This window comes from Gigantopelta aegis, chromosome 15 (assembly GCF_016097555.1).
Source record: "Gigantopelta aegis isolate Gae_Host chromosome 15, Gae_host_genome, whole genome shotgun sequence".
NCBI classification, from domain to species: Eukaryota; Metazoa; Mollusca; class Gastropoda; order Neomphalida; family Peltospiridae; genus Gigantopelta; species Gigantopelta aegis.
This window is the reverse complement of record NC_054713.1, coordinates 32,124,358-32,147,544: the sequence shown is the minus strand read 5'-3', so window position 1 is coordinate 32,147,544 and position 23,187 is coordinate 32,124,358. Positions and strand designations below refer to the sequence as shown.

The window sequence follows — 23,187 nt, the reverse complement described above, 5'->3', positions numbered from 1 at the left end:
AATTGTCTGTTTTCCCATTCTTTGTGTGTCTATTCACCTCTCTCCAGAACTTGCTATAAAAGATAAATATTATGAAAGGTTAATGTTCAAATGATTTTTTAGGTGAAAAAAAAAGAAACATAAAAAAAAGAGTAAAAACAAACAATAAATAAATAAACAAGACCCTTAAAATAACTAATGACCTGCAATGATAATTAAAGTAAGATTTTTTTTAAGAAAAAAAAAAGAGAAAAACCTTTGAAACACATGTAAGCAATGGCCTTTAATAATAATATATATGACAAAAATACTAAAGGAAATAATAATTTCTAAAAAAGTAAATAAATGAAGGCCTTAAAATAAGTAATGACCTGTACTGACAATCATTATTTTTTTAATAATAATAAAAAATAATAATACACCCCAAAACTTTAATGTGATAATATTAATAATGCATATAATGCAACCCACACAAAGCACATATATATATAAAAAAAACAAACAAAATAAATAATCAATTTCATTCAGTTCCACAATATTTCTTTTTATTGGGTGTACGTAAAATGCTTGATACGAATAATTCTCGTTCCGCAATATTTTCATTCCGCATTTTCGATGTGCCGGGATAAAAATAGCTTTCAAATGTTTAAATGTGTCATCTTCAAACATCTAATCCTGGAAAGGTTACCAAAGGTATTGTACTTAATATTTTTGTCTAAAATTTATTAAAATATGTTGTTGTACATGTTGAGGTAGTACTAAACCAAATAACTTCCGGCTGGGTCAAAGTGCGAGGTGCACCGAACTTTTGATAGAGAAGTGAACACCACAAGTCCTGTGATTGGTTATAAATGTGAGTGTGTTGGTTGTAAAAAATAATAGTTTCATCTGGGTAAAAAAAAATTGCAATTTTATTTCATCTAGTACCAACGTGTCAAGTAGCCTTGTGCTTGAAACATGTATGGGGTACCTGTAAAAAAAAGTACTCGAATTTTGTGCGAAACTAGGGTAGTCATAGACGCTACCCGTTATCTCAGAAACGAGCAGCTTGACCCCCATTTTTTTCTGATTCATTTTAAGTGTAAGGGGTGGTAGTATTTATATCCGTGGCGTTTATGTCGGTTGATACGTTGCAGGTAGGAGTTTTAGCCACATATGTTACTATTGTCGTCTATGGGATTTGATTTGGTAGTATACACCCTATAGCACATATTCAGTGCATAATAAAAAATATGATTTTGTCATTTTATTTAATTAAACTATACTGGTTGATAAATTAGCCATCACTCGATCATGCAAGTTCACAATGACCTTGACCTTGACAATAATATCTGTACATGGCTCTGAATGGAGTTTGAATCAAAGTTAGCACTGAAGAAAAGTTGGTTTTGGCCTATAATTCATACTGTAAAGATTTCAGTAATTTCTTTTTACATGGTATTTGACTTGCCATATACAACTGCTCTTAACCTTTAGACTACTGGATTAATTTTTAACAAAAACCACGTTGAGTGGGTACAAGTTTATAATTTTTACTCACATATATTCACTTAAATGTTTCATAAATACATGAAATAAAGTTCATATATGAATCGGTAAGTATTATTTTCGTGTCTTTTTTTTGTAATTTTTATTATTTTAGATCGGCTAATGGTGATTAAAATTAGGCAAAAAATCGAAAAAGTTGCCTTACGGGCATTTGTGGCCAGCTGTCCAGTATTTATGACCATTATTCCCAATAACAGTGGTTTTCTGACCAGAATTTTTTTTAAAACCCGAACTACGATTCATATTGCAATATTTGGTAATTTTCGTTGTTGGTAAAACGATCAAATTTATTATCAAATTAGCTGTTACAATCAGCTATCGATCCCTGAAAATTACCGCGACGTGCCGCCATTGTTGTCAAGCGAAAATACTTGCTGAAAACCACTTTTTGAACTCAAAATTTCAAGGTATTTTCAATTGAAAAAATCAAAACAAAAACCACCATTTTGAAAAAAAAACTGTTTTCTTTAATTATATTTCCGTTTCCGGTGAGTGTCGTGTGCAAAACGGCGGGAAATATGAATTGGGGAATGCACTGTATACAGTGTACAGTATATCGACTGACGTGACGTCGGGCGAGATATCTCGCCTGCAGTAGTCAGAAGGTTAAATATGGTATTATATATAAGCAACCTGAACTAAGATTTTAATAGCAATTTATTTTTATATTAAAAATAGCATGTCCCAATAGTGGGTTAATGTCTTTAGTTTCCATTAACATTGTTAATTTTTTATGTATGAAATTCTGAAAACTCAAATTTGTAAAGAAGTTGATTTTTATTGTCATTTTGACATATTTATAGGGTGCTAAGTTATATTTTAGACAAATTTGTAGTTTTATGCAAAATTTAAAGTAAATTTTAAGAAAAACTTTACCAAAAACATAATTAAATTTGTTGTCACTATTGTGCCTTCTGTTCTTATTTGTACATAACAATAAGGTTGTTAAACATATACTTAGATCTCCAGATAATTTTTTTTTTTTAATAATCACTTAGTTAGCTCTCATGAAAAGCATTTTGAGTTTATACTAGATTCAGAACCAATTTTTTCAGATCTGATTATTTGCCTTGGATTAAGTTGATAATTTATTTTATTGTTAAAGCTGTATTACCTAATGTTACTAGCTAAATAAAATGCTGGATTACAGATTGTAGGAATACATCTAATGTACATATTGTATTCATCCGGATTAGAAAATAATGCAAGAAAATAGATGTTCGGGTAATTTTGTCATTTAAAAATAGTTTTTTTTCAGTAATTAATCAAAAATAAATGTGTTAAAGCTGCATGATTATTCCAGATATCACAACTATTAAAACCTCCAACTACAGTAGGCTATAAATAAAATATAGTCAGGAATATTGGTGGCTGCGAATAGTTTTGATGGTTCATTATGAAAATCAGCATGGCCGATGGATTTGAAATTCGCACACCTGGTAACTTGAAGACGCCCACACCCAGCATACAGGATTTCCTCCCAACACTAATGTTCAGGACATTAAGTCATTACTTCATACAGGTACAGTCATGTTTGTGTTTCCTTCCTCAGACAGTGTATTTTTTTAATACTGATATTTCTTTGATATGCCTGTTAAGGTCTTCATAATCTAGGGGTCAATCAAGTGCATGTGTTTTAATGGAATTCTTTAAAGGGGTAGAGGTACTCTGACTATCTTTGTTGTCTCTACATATATACCTGAGTACACACACCCAACTGAAAGTAAATATCTTCAGGAGTTTTATTTTAAAACATTTTGTTGTTTAATATGACATATTGCATTTGTACAAAACTATATGCAATATATATGCTTTTTGAGGTGTACATTATATTAGGTTGCACTGTAGAAACAACAGTTTCATTGAGGTTGTCAGTTTATGTCAGAATACACCAGATCCTGGTTGTCATAAAGACACATAGCTGGACACTTTTTGAAAAATGTATGTTATCAGTATAGGTAGTACTAAACCAAATAACTTCCGGCTGGGTCAAAGTGCGAGGTGCACCGAACTTTTGATAGAGAAGTGAACACCACAAGTCCTGTGATTGGTTATAAATGTGAGTGTGTTGGTTGTAAAAAATAATAGTTTCATCTGGGTAAAAAAAAATTGCAATTTTATTTCATCTAGTACCAACGTGTCAAGTAGCCTTGTGCTTGAAACATGTATGGGGTACCTGTAAAAAAAAAGTACTCGAATTTTGTGCGAAACTAGGGTAGTCATAGACGCTACCCGTTATCTCAGAAACGAGCAGCTTGACCCCCATTTTTTTCTGATTCATTTTAAGTGTAAGGGGTGGTAGTATTTATATCCGTGGCGTTTATGTCGGTTGATACGTTGCAGGTAGGAGTTTTAGCCACATATGTTACTATTGTCGTCTATGGGATTTGATTTGGTAGTATACACCCTTGGGGCTCTTAAATAAAGCACATATGCCTGATTTTATTAAATCGTGATTGCAAATGGAAAATTCGATCCAATGGATAAACGTTACGGCACAGCAATAAACATCACAATAATAAATATTGTGCCGGAGACGTTTATCTTGATGAACTAACGTGACCGATGTGTTTGTTTTTACATTGTGTGCAATAGTTATAATGTGTGAAAATTATTATATATAGAATAAAACATTTTAATAGTAAACCAAATTTATAAACAAACCTTGTTTAGACTTCTTTGTAAATATTTTATTTGTTTGCGATTCATGTTATGGGCTATTGTCACAAAAAAGGGAAAATAGATCTAAAGTGGAAAAAGAACATAATATAAATAAACAGGGCTGCACACAAAAAGCATCATCACTTGATGCACTGCGTATGATATTTGGCCTTGTAAATGCATTACGGTCAATGGCAGTCTTGTTTTTGCTTCATACACGCTAGATATAACATCCAATGGTAATTGTTTGATATATATTTGACAAAAGGTACTTTTTTTTCTTTCATCTTTTAAAATTTAAACTTAATATTTTGTCCAGAATTATGAAAAATAAAAACATACCAACCTGTAAACAGTGTCTGTCATTTGCTGGTTATAGAATTTTAACGGGTCAAGGTTAGTGGACCATTTCTTATTTTAATGTGGCGAAGCATTGTAATAATACAGCTAATTTTGAATTTGAATGACGTCAGTATTCCAATGACGTCACTTTACATCTAACAATAATGTTAAACTGGGTACATGATATTTCCATTTTCAGAACACTGGAAAAATTCCAATGCAAAATTGCTATTGAATTTTTTACGTTTGAACATTCTTAATGCTCCTGGATGTTTTTGAAGAAAATGTTATAATTAAAAAAATTGTACCATTTATGAAATTTGGATTTCAAGTGAAATTACGAAGAGATATGTTATATTTATTGTGAACAAAGCCAAAACAATAAAGACAGACAATAAGTGAAACATTGCATTTTTTTTTTTTAAGTATTAAAAATAACTTGCCTATAAAGATACCCAGCTAGTATTCATGTACTTAATATGTTGATCTAAGCTTGACCTAGATGTGACAGTGCCATCTGGTGGATAACTTTCAAACTAATCAAATGTTTGGTCCTTTTTGTAGATAATATAATGTACAGTAAAGACAATAAAATGAAAATTAAAAGGTGCAACTTAAAGTTGTATGCAGTGTAGTTTTATTTTAATATTTTAAATAGAAATTTAAGAAACTTATGTATTTGTGAGAGGTTTACTTACAACAGTCATTTTGCAGTTTAAAGGCAAACACTTAGTATTTTATGGAGTATTGTGATTCCATAACAATAATGTGTAATTTTTTACACAATATCGGAGTGGACATTTTGGGTATATAATGTTAACTACAAGCTTTTCTAAGGTCAACGACAGTCACTTTTCGCACCTATACCGTTAGTTTAACCTTTAGACTACTGGATTAATTTTAAACAAAAACCACGTTGAGTGGGTTCATATAATTTTTACTCACATATATTCACTTAAATGTTTTATAAATACATGAAATAAAGTTCATATATGAATCGGTAAGTATTATTTTCGTGGGTTTTTGTAATTTTTATTATTTTTAGATTAAAATTAGGCAAAAAATCGAAAAAGTTGCGTTTACTTATGGGCATTTATAGCCGGCTGTTCAGTATTTATGTCCATTATTCCCGATAACTGGTTTTCTGACGAGATGTTTTTTTTAAAACCCGAACTACGATTCATATTGCAATATTTGGTGATTTTCGTTGTTGGTAAAACGATCAAATTTATTATCAAATTAGCTGTCACAATCAGCTATCGATCCCTGAAAATGACTGCGACGTGCTGCCACTGTTGTCAAGCGAAAATACTTGCCAAAAACCACTTTTTGAACTCTAAATTTCAAGGTATTTTCAATTAAAAATTCAAAAACAAAAGCCACCATTTTGAATAAAAGTATTTTTTTCTTTTATTATATTTCCGTTTTCGGTGAGTGTCGTGTGCAAAACAGCAGGAAATATGAATTGGGGAATGCACAGTATACAGTATGTCGACTGATGTGACGTCTGGCGAGATATCTCGCCTGCAGTACTCAGAAGGTTAATAAAGTATCCTGGAAGCATGAAACACGTTATATCATATGGCACCATACCCAAAATATTTAGCACATTTTTCTTTTTGACAAAATTAATTCATACTCTATGATTTTCTTAAACTTAACCTATTTTCTTTCTGGGGGAGGCCCTCCGTACGCCTGTTGACTGTGGTTGCATTCATTTCCATTTTTTTCAATCAGTAAATCTGTTTTTAAAAGCCATTTGCATGATTGCATTACTGAAGTACATTGCAGATGGCACAAATACCATGCCATGTGTCTTTTCCGTTGTAATTTTTGTCTTTACCATGATCTATGTTGAATAATGGAAAAGACAGATTTGACACTTTTTCACAATCATCCAGTCTAGCGCCGCGCGCATTATATCTTGCATATGCCTGTAATAGTAACAATTATAGATATCTACATACATTTATAAAGATATTTACCATTATTAATATTTTCTTTGCTATTAATATATTAACGGTAAAGACAATTGTTTACTATTAATAGTATTATGCTTTACGATTAAGAGTAAAAAGAAGCACAAAAATATTTTTATGTACATTTAAAAAAATACATCTCTAGTTTTGCTACTTGAAATTATGCACCACTGAACATATCTGCTTTAGATTTTACTATTAAAGTTTTTGGAACTGTACAGTTTTCACTTGGTTGAAATACAGTACCACAACGTTTGAAAACATTGCTCAATACAGCGTAATTAAACATTTTCGGATGTAGAAAACCCCTACCTATTTTCTACGTCCAATTCAGACTAATGTTGTAATTGAAAATTATCCATTATTTTTGGGAAAGGTGTATCATACACATACTATGTGTAGCTGTTTATGTGTCTGTAATAGTAGTAGGACAATAATGTGATCTACTTGTACTTTAAATATGAAAATTTGGCCCATCAGGCCACCAAACAAAACTTGTTATAATATGCTTTAATTAAAGCAGGACTGCAGAAATGGAAAATATTTCGCTAGCCCAGAACTAGCTGGACCAGAACCAACTATACTTTACTAGCCCACCAGAATTTCTACTAGTCCGCCAGCCTATAGAACAAATTGTTTATTAATATTATAATTTATTATATACATAGCAGTGAAATATATAGATCTACGGAAATCATAAAAGTCATATCCGGTGAAAAGTCATATTTTCACTGTATTTTAGCTACAGTGAAAATATAGAAATCGTATTTACTTTTTTGTAAAAGTGCATGATTAAATTATCTCCCTTTGTCTCGTTTCTTCGGTATTTAAATTTGATGATTGCCAATGCATCTGACCGAATGTAAAAAATAAAAAATGTAATTTAAACAACTGTACCTATAAAAAAGGGATACGAAGTGCAATTACTACAAAATATATAAAACTAATTGAATACGAAGCTGCATAATGATGACACAATGTAGTGTCATCGAGTGTAAGTGTAAGAATTTAACGGCGTTCGACTTGTTTTGTTTTTGTGGGAGTTTGTAGAGGATCGCGTTGTCAGGTATGTTTGCACCGCAATATTGTTAAATAAATGTTAATAAAGATAATTTTTATTCAAATTTCTTTTTAAAAGTCTATGGTCAAGTAAATATTCTGGCAAAGTTCCATAGGAAGAAATATATCATGGCGTTACGTGTTTTCGATAGGATAAGCGAAAGATATTACCAAAAAGCGAAAGATATTGTAAAAAATTAGGAAATCTGTATATAATAAATAGACCATTTCATGGTGTTTTTCCGAATACGATTTTTTATGTCAACTCGTGATGTGTGAAAACCATATTTTCACACTCATTGCTTCGTAATTCGTGAAAATATGGTTTTCACACATCACTCGTTGACATAAAAATCGTATTTGAAAAAACCCATGAAATAGCCTCTGTATATTGACAAAAACATTAAAAAGGACATTTCGTAAGTGATCAACGCCAAGTGGCAAATGAAATTAAGACTCAAACCTTGATTGACAAATCAATAAATGTTGAAATGTTCTGGTAAAGACAATTTTTCTAAATTTTTTCATATAGACTTACAAAGTTCAAGTGATATTCCATAATGCTACAGTCACATATCCACCGAGCCCCGTACAATTTTTCTACATGTGGCGGATTTCTACAATTTCAGGAAATCGGGGGCATCACAGGGGTCTGCGGCATCCATGTGTAGCAGTCTCATATTCAGCGGGGCCCGCGTGGTGCCCTTTGAAGTTTTCTTCACTCCAATCGCGAGGCGCCCGTGGGTAAGCTGCAAGGGTACCACAGTATAATCCTACGGACACCGCACGACAGTCGAACGGGAATTGGATGGGAGCCGTGAGATCGATACCTGTACAATTTTTACATATCATATGGGGCTCGTGAGGGACTCGCACGGACATCATAAGATACTTGTACGATGATCTTGGAAATCGTACGAGTGCCGTACGATTTGAGGGGCCTGAAATTCAGTCCCAAGATCGTACGGCATCCGTACAAATGTTGGGGGGGCCTTAATGGGCCCATACGGTGCCATGCAATGCTGTATACGTGTCTACGGGTTTACGGCCAATAAAAGTCAGTCAAAAAAAGACCAATCCCCCGTCGGACTGGTAGTTACATTTTTAAACTCCACCATCAAAATTTGTACTCGCATGTCGTCGAGTACTTTCTGCATGGACTGAAAGTCACTTTCAGTGGGCCCATTGGGCTATTTCTCGCTCCAGCCAGTGCACCACGACTGGTACATCAAAGGCCATGGTATGTGCTATCCTGTCTGGGATGGTGCATATAAAAGATCCCTTGCTGCTAATAAAAAAATGAGTAGCCCATGAAGTGGCAACAGCGGGTTTCCTCCCTCAATACCTGTGTCGTCCTTAATCATATGTCCGACACCATATAACCGTAAATAAAATGTGTTGAGTGTGTCGTTAAATAAACCATTTCCTTCCTTCCCTGTAAAGGATCCAATTTATAAATATAAATCACAAAAACTCGTTAGAAAGGACTCTTCATGGCACGAGATAATTTACAAAAAATTAATAGCAGTTTTTGCTGTTCCACCCTGAATACACCCATGTGCTTAGGTGTCGTTAAGCAAACTTTTTTTTTCTTTCCTTATATATCTGATGTAACCATTATATACATACTTATTATGTTGTCAAATGTATGTCATTTTGTATAATTCATATATAAAATAAATTATTTTGAACTTTAAACCTTTGTTCAGATAGACAATTGAAGCCAACAACCATACCAAGACAGATAACTACGTTGAGAAAGAAAGCACAATGTAAGCGAGCAACATCACCACATCAACGGCAGAAGTGGACACAAACACACCCAAGACAAACAGTAACTGGTTTGCCCGACAGGACCAGGATGAAGTAGCTGAGCAATATGACAAGGGGGATTGGACAACTTGAATCCTGCCACATCACACAGCTGATCAACTTAGTCAACATTCTAGAGGATATGACCCACTCAGTGGCCATTAATTGTGTCCGCCATGGACAGGTTGGTCCTCTGTCTGTCTTTGTCTTCCCAGGGGTGGGATCTAGCTCAGGTAGTAGAGCGCTCTCCTGAGATGCTTTGGTCACAGGATCGAACCTCCTCAATGGATGGACCCATTCTCTGACTGGGTGGGTTTTTTCCATCCCCTCCACTCTGTTATGGGGAGACAGAGAAATAAAAACTTTAAAGTGGTTGGGGAAACAAAAGAGGTGCAATTGGCTGCAAACCCTGAATACACCAATGTGCTGTTAAATACATTCCTTTCCTTTTTTTTCATTCAGGTAAACACAGAGAGGGAAGAAAGCTCACTGAAGTGGAAAACCACACAAGGAAGGAATCGGTGGTGGCGTCCTTTTGGACCACATTGGTGGTGAGGAAATCACTACCAAAACCAAAACCAATGCAGAATCGGACAACAATGCTACCAAGGTGAACAACTGATTTGCCCAACAAAGATCCTGAATGAATAAAGACCAGGATGAAGAATCTGAAAGGGAGATTGGACGACTCAACACCGAGGCTTGTCACGTCAGGCAGCTGATCAACCTAGTTAACATTCTAGAGGATATGACCCAATCAGTGACATTTGCGTCCGCCTTGCACAGGTTGGTCCTCTCTCTGTCTTTTTCTTACTGGCGGTGGGATCTAGCTCAGGTGTAAGAGCACTCGCCTGAGGATATTTTGTCACAGGATCGAACCTCCACGATGGACTTATTCTGTGACTAGGTGTGTTTTTGTCTGCAGGGTGTGCACTTGGGATTTGTTTTTATTTGCCATTCGGGTGAGTCATGTCAGCACTTTGACTTGCCCATACAATTTTTGGGTAGCCCAATTTTTAATATATATTTTTTTAAAGTATTGTACTTTACATAGGAGATCAGTTTCAATGGGCATACGTTACTCGGTTCTAAAGTACATCAATATTTATAAAGAGGTAGTTGTTATGCATATAGCTAGCTTTTTATTACTATTTCTATCCTTCAAATGAACAGTAAATTTTTGTGCTGTTGCACAGTCATCACATACACTGAAACAGGCTTCCCAACAACACAGCGATCTGTGCGATAAAAACTTTAAATACATTTTTACATTTATTTATTTTCTTGATTTTTTTTAGCTTTTATTATTTTTTTTAAATCAGATTACTGTCATACAAACACCACATGTTCAAACGATGTAAACATTCAGACACAATGGGTATGCTACTTCGGCATTTAAAAAAAATAATCAGAATATGCCAAATGGGAATTCCAATGAAGCAACACACAGCTCCGACTGGATTCCCCCACTTCCCGACCTGGAAGTGGCTTGGGCAGAACCAAAGATGGCAGATACATGTATCAGTGTATGCATGTGCAAACACAGCACTGTTGAATGCAATTTATAAAATGCTTAAAAACTACATATATTTTCAACAAGAACATAGGGCTTTTGTTTCAATTTTCAGCACCCTAGCAAACTGGTTTGATTTTAACAATAGTTCCAACTGAATTCTGATTGCCCAATTGAGGCCTCCAAGGTAGCTGCATGCTGGTAAACTGAATCGGCTGAAGTGTTCCGAATACTTTTTATTTTAATCGACTGGTTGGCCCCCAAATTTCCCCAGAAAATGTGTATTGGTTTGGTTGCATATTATACCTACCGGAGAACCAATCGACTGAATTATTATCAAAATTCACCTTTTGCTTGTTTTACAAACATTACATTTTGGACATTCCAAAATAATATACTGTTATGAATGTGTGGAATTTTGGCCTCCAGGCTCTCAATAAGGTTTTGACTTCCTCAAAATTATTTTCATTCGCCTGCATGCATGGGGGAACTGTAAAATGCGAATGTGTTTCCCGTGGGACACACTAAACATATGTTTCTATTATCTAACTGTTACAACTGTGTTACTGCCACACACAATTCATTAAAACTGTAAGTGTGTTTGTACGTTTAAATGAAATTATGATAATTAATGTGAGGCGAGATCGAAGCTTTGAAAAAAAAATCCAAAAGTTCCATGCAAGAAAACCAAAACAATCAGGGTGAACGACAGCTCGCTAGATTCATCTCCTATATTTAACACATGGTTAGTTATAACAAAACATAATTTCATCAACTTAATTTTTACCTGTATCATTCTTTATTTTTAAAGCATAGGTGGGGACACTTGTGATGCCAGGGGCTGCCATGCATAAATGTCAGCTGGAGATTCACAAACAACTGTGGTCATCAGCCATGCCAACTGTTAGCGGAACGCGCCGGAACTGGAACACAGTTAGGGGATGTAACTCTACCTAATTTTTATCGCTAATTTCTAATAGAGTATAGGGGTGTTGATTTTCCGCTTATAAAAATTGCCAATTCCGCTTATGAAAATTGCCAATTCCGCTTATGAAAATGTCTTTTCCGTTTACTGAACTAAAATTCTGTTTATATATTCAGAAATAGTCACGTAAAACTTTTGGACTGCTATGCATTTTCAGTGGTATTTAATAAACATTCTTCCTTGATATAAAGAAGTACATCAATGCATTTATTTAATATAATAGTACAAATACGACAGCTATTCTATATAAAGGGTGAAGCCAAATTTTCATTGGTTCAGTCATCTTTCATCAGGATCCAAAGATTACTGCCAAATTCAGGTATTCTGAAAAGACAGACATATAAATATCAGTTAAAATCAAAATGGAACCAAACAGATCTCAAACTTAGGTCATTACCAGGTAATTTTAATACATTCTCAGCACATTGAGCAAAATATAAATAATTTTGTGAAATATACATTAAGAACTTAGAGTTTAGGGAGGGGAATATCTTAATTTCTTTTTAATTGATTATAAAATATGTATTCAAATTAATTAATAATAACTATAATTCACATGCACGTGTTGAACAAAGGGGAGAGGGGGAAATATCAAAACACATAACACGAATGTCAGGAATTTAAAAACACAGTTACAATAATAACACAGGAAAAATGAAATTTATTTGTGATCACTTTAATAAAAAAAAATCCATGACCCTGCCAGCAGATCAGTTTATGTGTTCGAGTATGCATAAGAGAACTTTTTAGGAAAAAATATAGGCAAATGTATATTCTGAATGAATTATTTATAAAAATAAACTTTGATGTATTAATTTGGTCAAATAGTTTTAATATTAAAATTTTTGTCCATATTTGTTCTGTAAAATGCAAATAAAAGTTCTGTGATAAAAAGAAAAGAAGAGGTATTGTTGCTCATAAATTGCAATTAATAAAAACTAAATCCCAGATATTATTTTGGTATAATAAGTAGTGATATATTCTAATGCATAAGCCCACCATTTGCAAGTGAAAATAAAAAGGTTGAGTGGAATTTGTAATTAAAATGAGTTGAATTTGTAATGTAAAAAATATATATATAAAAAGAGGAAAGAATGTAGATAAAGTTTGGGCCAGTTCCCCTTATCCTAAAGGAACTGTACTTTATCTACTCTAGTACATGTATACATAGCTTTAAAAAAGTCATATTTACCTTTAAGAATTCGGTTCTCCCGTCTTCAATGTTTGGTGAAAAGATGAAGTGTTGAAGTGTAATTGATTAATTTATATAAAGTGCTTGCATGAACTGTTGCATCGATTTACAGGCAAGCACTCAATCGAACGCATCCTAGGAATTTACCCAACCGAATAAAACCGAACCGAGCCGTGCGATAAAAACAAAATGGTGGCCAACAATGTTCTGAAACGTGTGTTTACATTTTGTCGTAGAGTAACATACTTTATTGTGCCTTAATGGTTCAAATAATCAATTAAGCGGAAAAACAATGTATGTATATTAATAAATAAATAAATAAATGTATTATTTGACCACAAAAGTTGGCATTTTATTTGACAACTCGGAATATTGTAAATTCCGTTTAAGATTTGCAATTCCGCTATTCCGTGATCGCGGAAAATCGGTACCCGTAATAGAGGTTATATGTAAGCATTTGATAAATTAAGAATTGTAATAAGCACTGGGTGCCGAATTAGCGTAGGGGGTTACATTTTTTAAAGATGTAATTAAACGTAGGGTGCTGAATAAGCGTAGACACCAATTTTTTTTCACAAATTTAATAAATGTAAGTGTACGTTTATTTGGCACTCGAGAGTACTTTATAACTCTTAAATTTCTCTCTTAAAGCTGCAATGTCTGGTTTCAATCGTATACAGTCAAGTTCTAAGTTCAAATACAAGCATAACTGCACTTTTAATTCACTCGCAAGTTGTCGTCATTAACGCATATCGTCAAATGTTTACTAGCCAGTTAGAACAATTCTCGCCATTTTGTAATACCGACCGCATTCTAGCAGCCACTTCCTAGCAGCCAATTACGCTAGCAGCCAATTTCAGCAGACACGCATGGCGACGTTCTAAACACCGGACCATTACGCCTTTTATAATGTGTGTTGTGGTGTGGGCTATACGATACTAGTTGGACATCCTATATTACCGTAGTACAGACGGATTTTTAAAGTGATACTTCAGATATAAAAGTGCTTAATAAAACGGTTAAGTTGTATTTATACGGATATTAGTAACAATAAGACTGTGAAAATGAGTCTTGGTTGTTATTTTGTTTTTGTGTTGTTATTATATAAAGATACTCTTTAAAACTCTAAAATTCTTAACTTGTAGTGAATAATTAAAAATTAGCATAACAGTGTGTATACAAGTGTGTGAAATACAGGTAACAATCGAAAGGCGTATGAGTCCGGTGTTTAGATCGTCGCCATGAGGGTCTGCTGAAATTGGCTGCTAGCGTAATTGGCTGCTAGAATCCGCTCGGTTTTTGTAATGCAACAATAGCCGAACCGTACTATTTTTAGCCCAGAGGGAGCCCGGCAGAAGTGTCCCATTTTCAAAATAGTGGGTTTATTTTTAACTTGGAAAAGCCAGTGTAGTGAAACCAATTCGGAGTGCGGCGTCTTATATGCACCAAACGTAATGGGATTTTCTGTTCTAAATGCTTAAATAATAAAAATATTCCAGACATAGCCGCTTTAAAGGAATGCTTAAGCAAGGCTTTTGGACTGGTATACATATTCAACGATATATATGCACATTATTGCTTAATATCAACAAGTATAATCTTATATTTAATTAATAAAATGATTAAATGTGACGGCAATTATATATAACGGGCGCAGCCATTTTGTACCATTCCAGTGAATACGCCCTCTGGCGAGTCGGTGGTTAAGTAATACTTAACATGTCACTTCAGGAATTAGTCTTATAGGGTGTATACTACCAAATCAAATCCCATAGACGACAATAGTAACATATGTGGCTAAAACTCCTACCTGCAACGTATCAACCGACATAAACGCCACGGATATAAATACTACCACCCCTTACACTTAAAGGAATCAGAAAAAATGGGGGTCAAGCTGCTCGTTTCTGAGATAACGGGTAGCGTCTATGACTACCCTAGTTTCGCACAAAATTCGAGTACTTTTTTTTTTACAGGTACCCCATACATGTTTCAAGCACAAGGCTACTTGACACATTGGTACTAGATGAAATAAAATTGCACTTTTTTTTTTACCCAGATGAAACTATTATTTTTTACAACCAACACACTCACATTTATAACCAATCACAGGACTTGTGGTGTTCACTTCTCTATCAAAAGTTGGGTGCACCTCGAACTTTGACCCAGCCGGAAGTTATTTGGTTTAGTACTACCTAGAACTGAAAAAACAAGCGTACCTGATTTTTGCGGATGCATCGCAATGTTCTGTAATAATATCCATCCCAGTAAGCCAGCAATAAGTGTATATTATTTTTCAATACAAAATAAACTACCATTGTCAAAGTAGCTACACAACAAGTCAAAATAAGTGTACCATGTTTTGTCCATGCAGTAACCTATGTACTGAAATGAGACACAGAATGTTTTCTTAGTTAAGTGGTCTATTCTGTTAGTTGCCTCTACCTGTGATTTGTGATTGGCAGGTGTATATTTGATAGGTAACCAGATGAGCTAATTAATTACCGCTGTCTAGACACAAAAATACATACCGGTATTGTATAATAACCTGTCGCCACTAAAATGGTAATGGACATGGTTTATTACTGCAAATAGTTCTGTAAAACTATTGATTAAGTAAACTTTCCCATCTAAAATCACAGAACTGACCAATTACGTAGTGCCAATGAAAAGAAAACTATCACTTGGGTATCCTGGGTTGTCGTTTTTGCTCCAACGTAGCATACCAATAGGCCTTATAGTATACATTTTTCCTTTGGATTATTTCACAGAAAAAATACTATAACCCCATTTCATTCCGTTAATTCAACTGAAATATATTTAGTTAAAAGAGTTTATTATATTATCACATCATTTATGTTGTTTTACAAGTCAGGTAGATAAAGAGAAGTGCCTTGTCGTAAATGACTGCTTTTGTTTACACTGTGCATGCAGGAGTTGGTTGGTGCAGGGCCCGTGCTTATAAAATTTAAATTCTAGACTTAAATGAAGTCCAGACTTTAACGTCATGGCAACGCCATTCAAATAGCATTATTTTAAAGTCTGGACTTTATTAAAGTCTACACTTTAAGTTTTATAAGCATGGGCCATGATGTCACTTGGCACCAAGCTAGAGTACCGGATGCCTCGAAAAGAAAAGAAAATGGCTGGCCCCAGTTAGCAGGAATAATCAAATTTTTTTTATTAACTCTAAAATTACGCGTTTTTCATTTGTTAAAGTGTCAGTATGTGTTGGTGGTCTGGGTATGCATCTTTCCAACACATGCACTCAAATTCAATAATGGGGTGCAATTGCAGAAAAAAATATTTGAAAAATAAAAGTGTTCTGAATTCAATGAGTTTGTTGTTATTTTAAAGCAAATTATTTGCAGTATACAATTCCAAATTTGTTTCATCATCATTCTGATAGTTTTTTAGAAATTCTATTGAATCTGGAGTAACATTTTATGAGAAAATAACAACAAGAAATGTACGTTACCTCAGCAGTATGTTTATTCACACACTGCATGATGGAAAAGTCATTGGGTAATATAAGGTGTATATATCTTTTAATATACATAAGAATATAACTTTCAATAAAAACTCTTCAACATCCTTCTACGGTCTTGCATATTGTTGTTCCTATGAGATAAAAATTAAAGGAAAAAGTAACTTTACATGAAAAACACATGTATAAACCGGTACATCTTGCAAAATCCGGAAAAGTTTTTATGGAAACGCCACATGCATTACAAAAATATTATTGACAACGTTCTTATTTGCATAAAACATAAACATTGAAACCACAAACCTGCAACATTTTAGCAAACAAGAAATTCAAAATGATGAAGTGTTATAAAATATAACGTACATTTCAGTATTATTTCCATATAATCGTAAATGCAAACTCCAAAGTTGAAGTAACCATATAACTATCAACATAATCCAAGCATGAATCATAAATTATATAATTATCTACTAGCACATTATCTATCTACCTTAAATATTGTTTTACCCGTGTAGCATATGAAATATTTGGATTTTGAAGGGTTGTTGATATAGTGCATAAAATAATTTGCATCTTTACGAAAATGCATATTAATTACAGATAAAATTGAAACTTTAACCATATTTTTAAAAATAAGTAAATGAAATGTAACATAACTAATATCTGGAAACATAAATCTGTGCTCTCACTCTGTTAAAAACCCTATATTCTAACAAAGAAATATCCATTACAGATGTGAAATCTCCGTTACCATATACCTTACCTGCAATATTCTTTACACATCATACCAAACTGAACGAATTATCTGAATGTTACCAAAAATAGTACAATCTACAAGTCATTTTGGTCTTGTGTCAGTCCAATAATGTATACATTCTACATCCTGATCTAATTCTTTGATATCCTTGGTGATTTCCTTAATGAAGGTAACAACCGTTGTGGAGTTATGATTAAGGTCATCAGAAACCAGAACAAAACTTTGGTGTTGAACTTCGTGGTCTTCTTTTGTCTTCGGGTAGCCCACAGTAGGATGGAGTGTTACAGATGTTTGATTCCAATAAGCAGCTTGGATTTCTTCCACACTCCTACAGTTATAGTTCTCTGCAAAGTCCATGTCAACTACAGCATGGTGAACAGGGAGTTTTTGCTTTAGCAAACGAATTTGTTCATACTGGGTTCTCATCCTAGAAACATGATCTGCGAATTTCTTTGTTTGGTGAATTAGGTAGGTCATGAAGTCTTCCTTTGTTTTGGTGATTGGACTACCTTCATTACCATCTTTTTCTTTCCCCTTTGCTCTACGACAACACATTTCCATGCTTCATAGCTCACATTGGAATTACTAATACCATCACAGATTTGTTCAATTAACGAATTTTCTGAATATTTCTCTGGCTACTATTTTTATGCACAGTTTTCTATAAAATACGCCGCGAACATTTCCGTAACGAACATTTCAATTTCGTTGAAAAAGTAATCTAAGGTACAATGTGGATGGTGCTTTAAACTTTTAAATATTGTTTCATAACATCGCTGTCATAATGTGCATAACTGAAGAAAAATCCGTTTATCTACACATTTTATATTTGAAGCACCGCTAGTCACGAACATTTCATTCTTATTTCTACTCTTTAGAAATAAACAACTTTCAAGGTAATACAAAGAAAATAATATGTTTTTCTGAATTTATGGCATTTTGATTAAAATACTAATAAATGAAACTATTGAAAGGTGTTCTTAAAGCAGTAATTTGTCATTTTTACTGTCATATATGAGAATATCAACTTTAGACAACGAACATTTCATAGAAACTGGTGACAACCATACTTGGTATAACGCAGAACAAATAGATGAGTTTAGGGTGTAGATTTGTATTGTATTTTACAGTCCAGCGCTATTGTGATATACCAATGAATGAAATCTTCTTAATTATATTCGATTTTTATAAAATTTAATTGGTTGAATTTAGAGTTGTGTAACTGGCGACAGTCACGAACATTTCAAAATCACATGTTTCATAGCCTATAGCGCTGCGATCTCAGTGGTTTCCGTTGACCTACTACTGTAAATATTAATAACTTTATGTATTGAAATGATACACAAACATTTTAATGGAAACAATTTCATGACTTTTGAGAAAGTATGTGGCGACCTTATTTGCACCCCATTATTGAGTTTGAGTGATAATGCTCATGTTTGAGTTTACTCTTCCTTTAATACATGTATATATGGGTGTCTGTTTTTTTTATGTTTGTCTTATTTCTCACTGTTTGCCACTGTTGGTCTTTTTCTGTCTCGCCATCCCTTCCATCTCTCTCCCTCTGTTTCCATCTCTCATTACCTCCCTCCTTACCCCCTCCCAGTCTGTCTGTCTCTCTCTCTGGACTAGGGAGTTTTCTATGAGTGATCTTTGCATGGTTTTGGTAATGAAATGGTTCCATTGATATGTCAAACTCATTCTGTTTGTTTATTTCACCCTAAACAAAACATATAATACAATACCTTAATTTGACATTTAAAATGATTAATATTACAGTTGGTATGTGGCATGGGTGTAACGAATACAATAGGTGGCGAATATGATGCATATCATGAATATGAGATGACGAATATGAATATGTATTCACGTCCATGAATACAAAAGTGAAAAGGTTTTGCAGAAAGGAAGAAGAGGTTTTTTTTTTTTTTTGAAATACTGATTAATCATGGGTACGTCTATTGTCTTGTCCAGAATCACGTTCCTTTTAACGAACATTAACATGTCCACATTTTCACAGGAAAGTTTTTTGACATTGTTTTAATCAATTTAAACCATATTTATATTTCCAGAGTTCTCGTTACGAATTATAGAAATTTATATTGCTTTAATCATCTATTTAAACACTTGCATAATGAAGTTACATTGCATACACTAACAAAATACTCTCACCTGTGACTCTTGTTAGGAATGTAACTCGTAAGGCTGGTTTAACGAAACTATGCGATGTCATACATTTTTTTGACAGAAGCGAAATCAAGGTATAATTATGGTACCGGTCCAGTGCATTGAATAAAAAAGGATGCATTTGATCTGATAGAAAACTGGTCCGGACATTATCAAGACAATTGAATCGATATTGTATTTTATTTAGAAAGAAAGTTTGTTTTGTTTAACAACTCCAGTAGAACACATTGATTAATTCATCATCGGCTACCAGTAGATCTAACAGCATTGCGTGGACTCCCATGTCCAGGTGACATTTCATTAGGGGTGCAACGATACGGTCAAAACCGTATTGCGATATAAGAAACTGTACTGCAGTATTCCGAGTTGATATTATTTAAATTTAATATTTATGGGTTTTTTTTTTTTAATGAAAATAGAAGGCATAACTTTTTATGATCTTTATTAGTTTCATCTGTCAGGCTAAATGTTTTAGGCCATATTTTTATTTTTTAACACAATACTAGTCAACTAAAACACTGGTGTGATGGTGTCAAACTATTCATAAATTGTCACATTCGGAAATCCTTACTATTGGGCTTTTCCTTTGTTGCCCACTTGACACAGAAATGTACGCATTGAGTCGCAATGTTTCGCCAGATCGACCGAACCAGAGCCGAGGTTATTAGCTGAGGTATTTTGAATGATCGGCCGAAGTATTTCGAGTTCAGTGAAAAACAGCGAAGTGTGATTCTAATTTTTTGGTTTATTTCTTTGAAGATGATAGCCGTAGCCGTATTCCAACGTAAATGAACAATGAATGATAATGTGTAAGTCACAAAACATTTATTTGTAATTATCGTTAACTGGTTATTTTCATTGGACTTTTGACACGTTTTGTTTAGAAGTTAGAACCAAGTATAACCGACCTATCACTTCGTATGCCAACAAGTAAGCCGACTACGCTTGACGTTATTGTTACATTTCCTGTCATCACCAATTAATAAAATGATGTGGATTTTGTTTGTTTGTTTGTTTGCCTATTTCAAGTCAAATAAGATACAAGGAAAAGAAATAGCGTATAAAAATTGCGATAAGCAAAACTGTATCGCGGTTCGTATCGAGCTCATCAATTATCGTGGTATACCGGTTTATCGTTGCAGCACTACATTTCATCTATAAATAACAATTTAAATATCGACCAATTACACTTCGTCTTTTATAGCGTTATTCGGGAGCATACAAATTCTAAAAATATCGGGTGAGACTATTTATGCAATAGGCAAACTTGTTGGTCTATTTCAACATTGAAAAAATAGGGGGAAAAGTGCAATAATAAACTCTGGATTGCATACTAGTATAAATAGATTTAATGGCTATACCATCACGTTTTTTTTTTTTCGTCTTGAAACTAATTGTATATAAAATTTTATATAAAATTAGTTTCCGGCATACTTCGTAATTCACCCGAATCAGTTCGTATACCCTCGGCATAATCCCGAATGTTTTTAAATTCTTTTCAAATCACTGGCATGATTTTGCAAGTAAGATTTTGATTGGTCGAATGAAAGGTCAACTGGACATGAGCTCCAACAAGCTGCTGTTCGATCCACATGTAACAGTGGAGCTAATTTTAATTAGATTGTAATAACTTTTGCAACAGATAAATATAATTGGATGATTAGTGTATTTGGCCAAAGTTTCTACTAATGAATTATGTTTTATTTGGCAAGTGTATACGTCTCATCTTTATCACAAATTATAGGTCTGTAGAGTACAGTTGAAAAGGGGGCGATTTCTGGCAATTATCAGTGTTTGAGATTAACAGTATCCTGATATCCCGGGGATACCAGAATTTAATTTTGGATACCAGACTTCAAGAACCCAGTATCCCACCGGGATACCATATAATGTTTTTGTTTTTTTTAACCCTACGTTTTTATTTTTCACTAAACAATGAAAGTCATCATTTACTGGTGACAGTATTTTCGAGCTCGTACCCAGTCTAATGCTATGCCATAACAATATCTCCCCCAACTCATACCGAGTCTAATGCTACACTGGAGCAATAGCGGCGTAGCAATAGACTGGGAACCGCTAAGTCACTATTGTTTTTGTTGGATGTTTCCTCCCTTCAAATTTTATTTGAGATATTGATTACACATCTGCAGAAAATTGATACAGGTACATGTAGGTTTATCATTATTGATGTCAGAATCACTTATAAATTACTGCTAAATATTAATTTATGTTAGTATTATTCAAAAATAGATTCTGTTTGATTGCAAATTTCACGAATTCCACGATTGCTGGGAATGAGAACTGTCGTCCAAGTTTGTTACGATGTTATTTATGAATTTCATTTAAGTGGGATACTAAATTCTCAGGTGGGATACCAGATTATGAAATTTTAGTATCCAACTGGGATACTGCCCCAAAGTTTTAATCTCAAACACTGATTATACTAAAAATTGGACGTAATCTTGGAATACAGTAACTAAAAATTGAATTCCTCATTTCTGTGGATTTTTTAATTTTTTTATTCCAACATATAAAAGTATAATTTGCGGATTAAGAACCATTGTAAAACAGTTATAGTAAGATGTAGTTAATAACAGACATGTAATTTTATTGTTGGCCAACCCCAGTGTTGCGTACTATAAAACCTTAAAAGAACTTTAGTTGTGTTACGCTTGCATGCCATGAATATAGAAAATTGAATGTGAACGTATGCCAGTTAGGAATAGAGTAATTTTAATTTTAACTTGAAATAAGAATATAAGCATTCAAATTTAGTATTGATCACACCATCGCACAACAGTTAATTTTGGGTTTATTGCCTTTCGATCCTGTTTCAAAAACAAAATTCTAGTCATTCATAATCCTGTTCAAATCGCCCGACTTGCTTGATAACATTTGTTACATTTCGGGTATGTCCGTATCCCTTAACCGACGACAAGCGTTATCTATGCTAAAAATAGCATGACCCAGTCTTTTGTGGTTACTATGACGTAATTATTTGGTGTTTTCTTTTGCTGCTGTTTATGACATTCGGCCATGCTACGCTCAAATATCATTTGCTACGCTCAGCTTGTCATGAATGCTACTCTCACTTGTGGCTAGGGGTTGGCAGCTCTGTTTATATATGCACTTCCCCACAGACAGAAAAGCACATACCATGGCCTTTGACCAGTTGTGATGCACTGGTTGGAACGGGAAAAAAACCAATCAGTTAAATCCCTTGCTGCTAATGGAAAAATGTAGAGGGTTTCCTCTGCTGACTACGTGTAGGAATGACCAAATGTTTGACATTCCTATAGCCGATGTGCTAGTGGTGTTGTAAAACAAAACAAACTTTTGATAACCATTACTTCAAAAACAAACATGCGTTTTTAGAATTATACATTTTTTATTTTGGAGCATAATATTACAAAAGCCTGGATGACAAGAAACACTGGTTCTAAATAATAAAATGTAAGTACTTCTAATTTAAATTATTAAAAACAGTTTTAATAGTAAAAAAACCATGTCGTAGTGTTTAAAAACTAGGGTCTGTCACTTTAATACAAAAACAAATGTTAATGTGTGTAACCCGGGGCTGAAATATAATTACAAAAATTCTTGTAGTTCCAGAGTTTTATTCATCGTATTGGGAAAACTTATAAAATATAATATAAACATTCCTTACTTCCGCGCACACATAATAT

The 23,187-nt window shown here is 33.8% G+C and overlaps 1 long non-coding RNA gene across 3 annotated transcripts in view; it reads left to right on the top strand.

The window, feature by feature from the left end:
• The window catches only part of LOC121390593, a 48,643-nt gene that overhangs the window by 7,516 nt on the left and 17,940 nt on the right, over positions 1–23,187 (top strand). For 2 of the 3 annotated variants that reach the window (XR_005960232.1, XR_005960230.1), the window contains exons 2-3: positions 9,278–9,564; positions 9,843–10,166. This is a non-coding gene — a long non-coding RNA (uncharacterized LOC121390593). Of the gene's footprint in view, positions 1–7,891; positions 8,313–9,277; positions 9,565–9,842; positions 10,167–23,187 lie in introns of those variants that run through there. The other variant, XR_005960231.1, reaches the window with a different exon arrangement.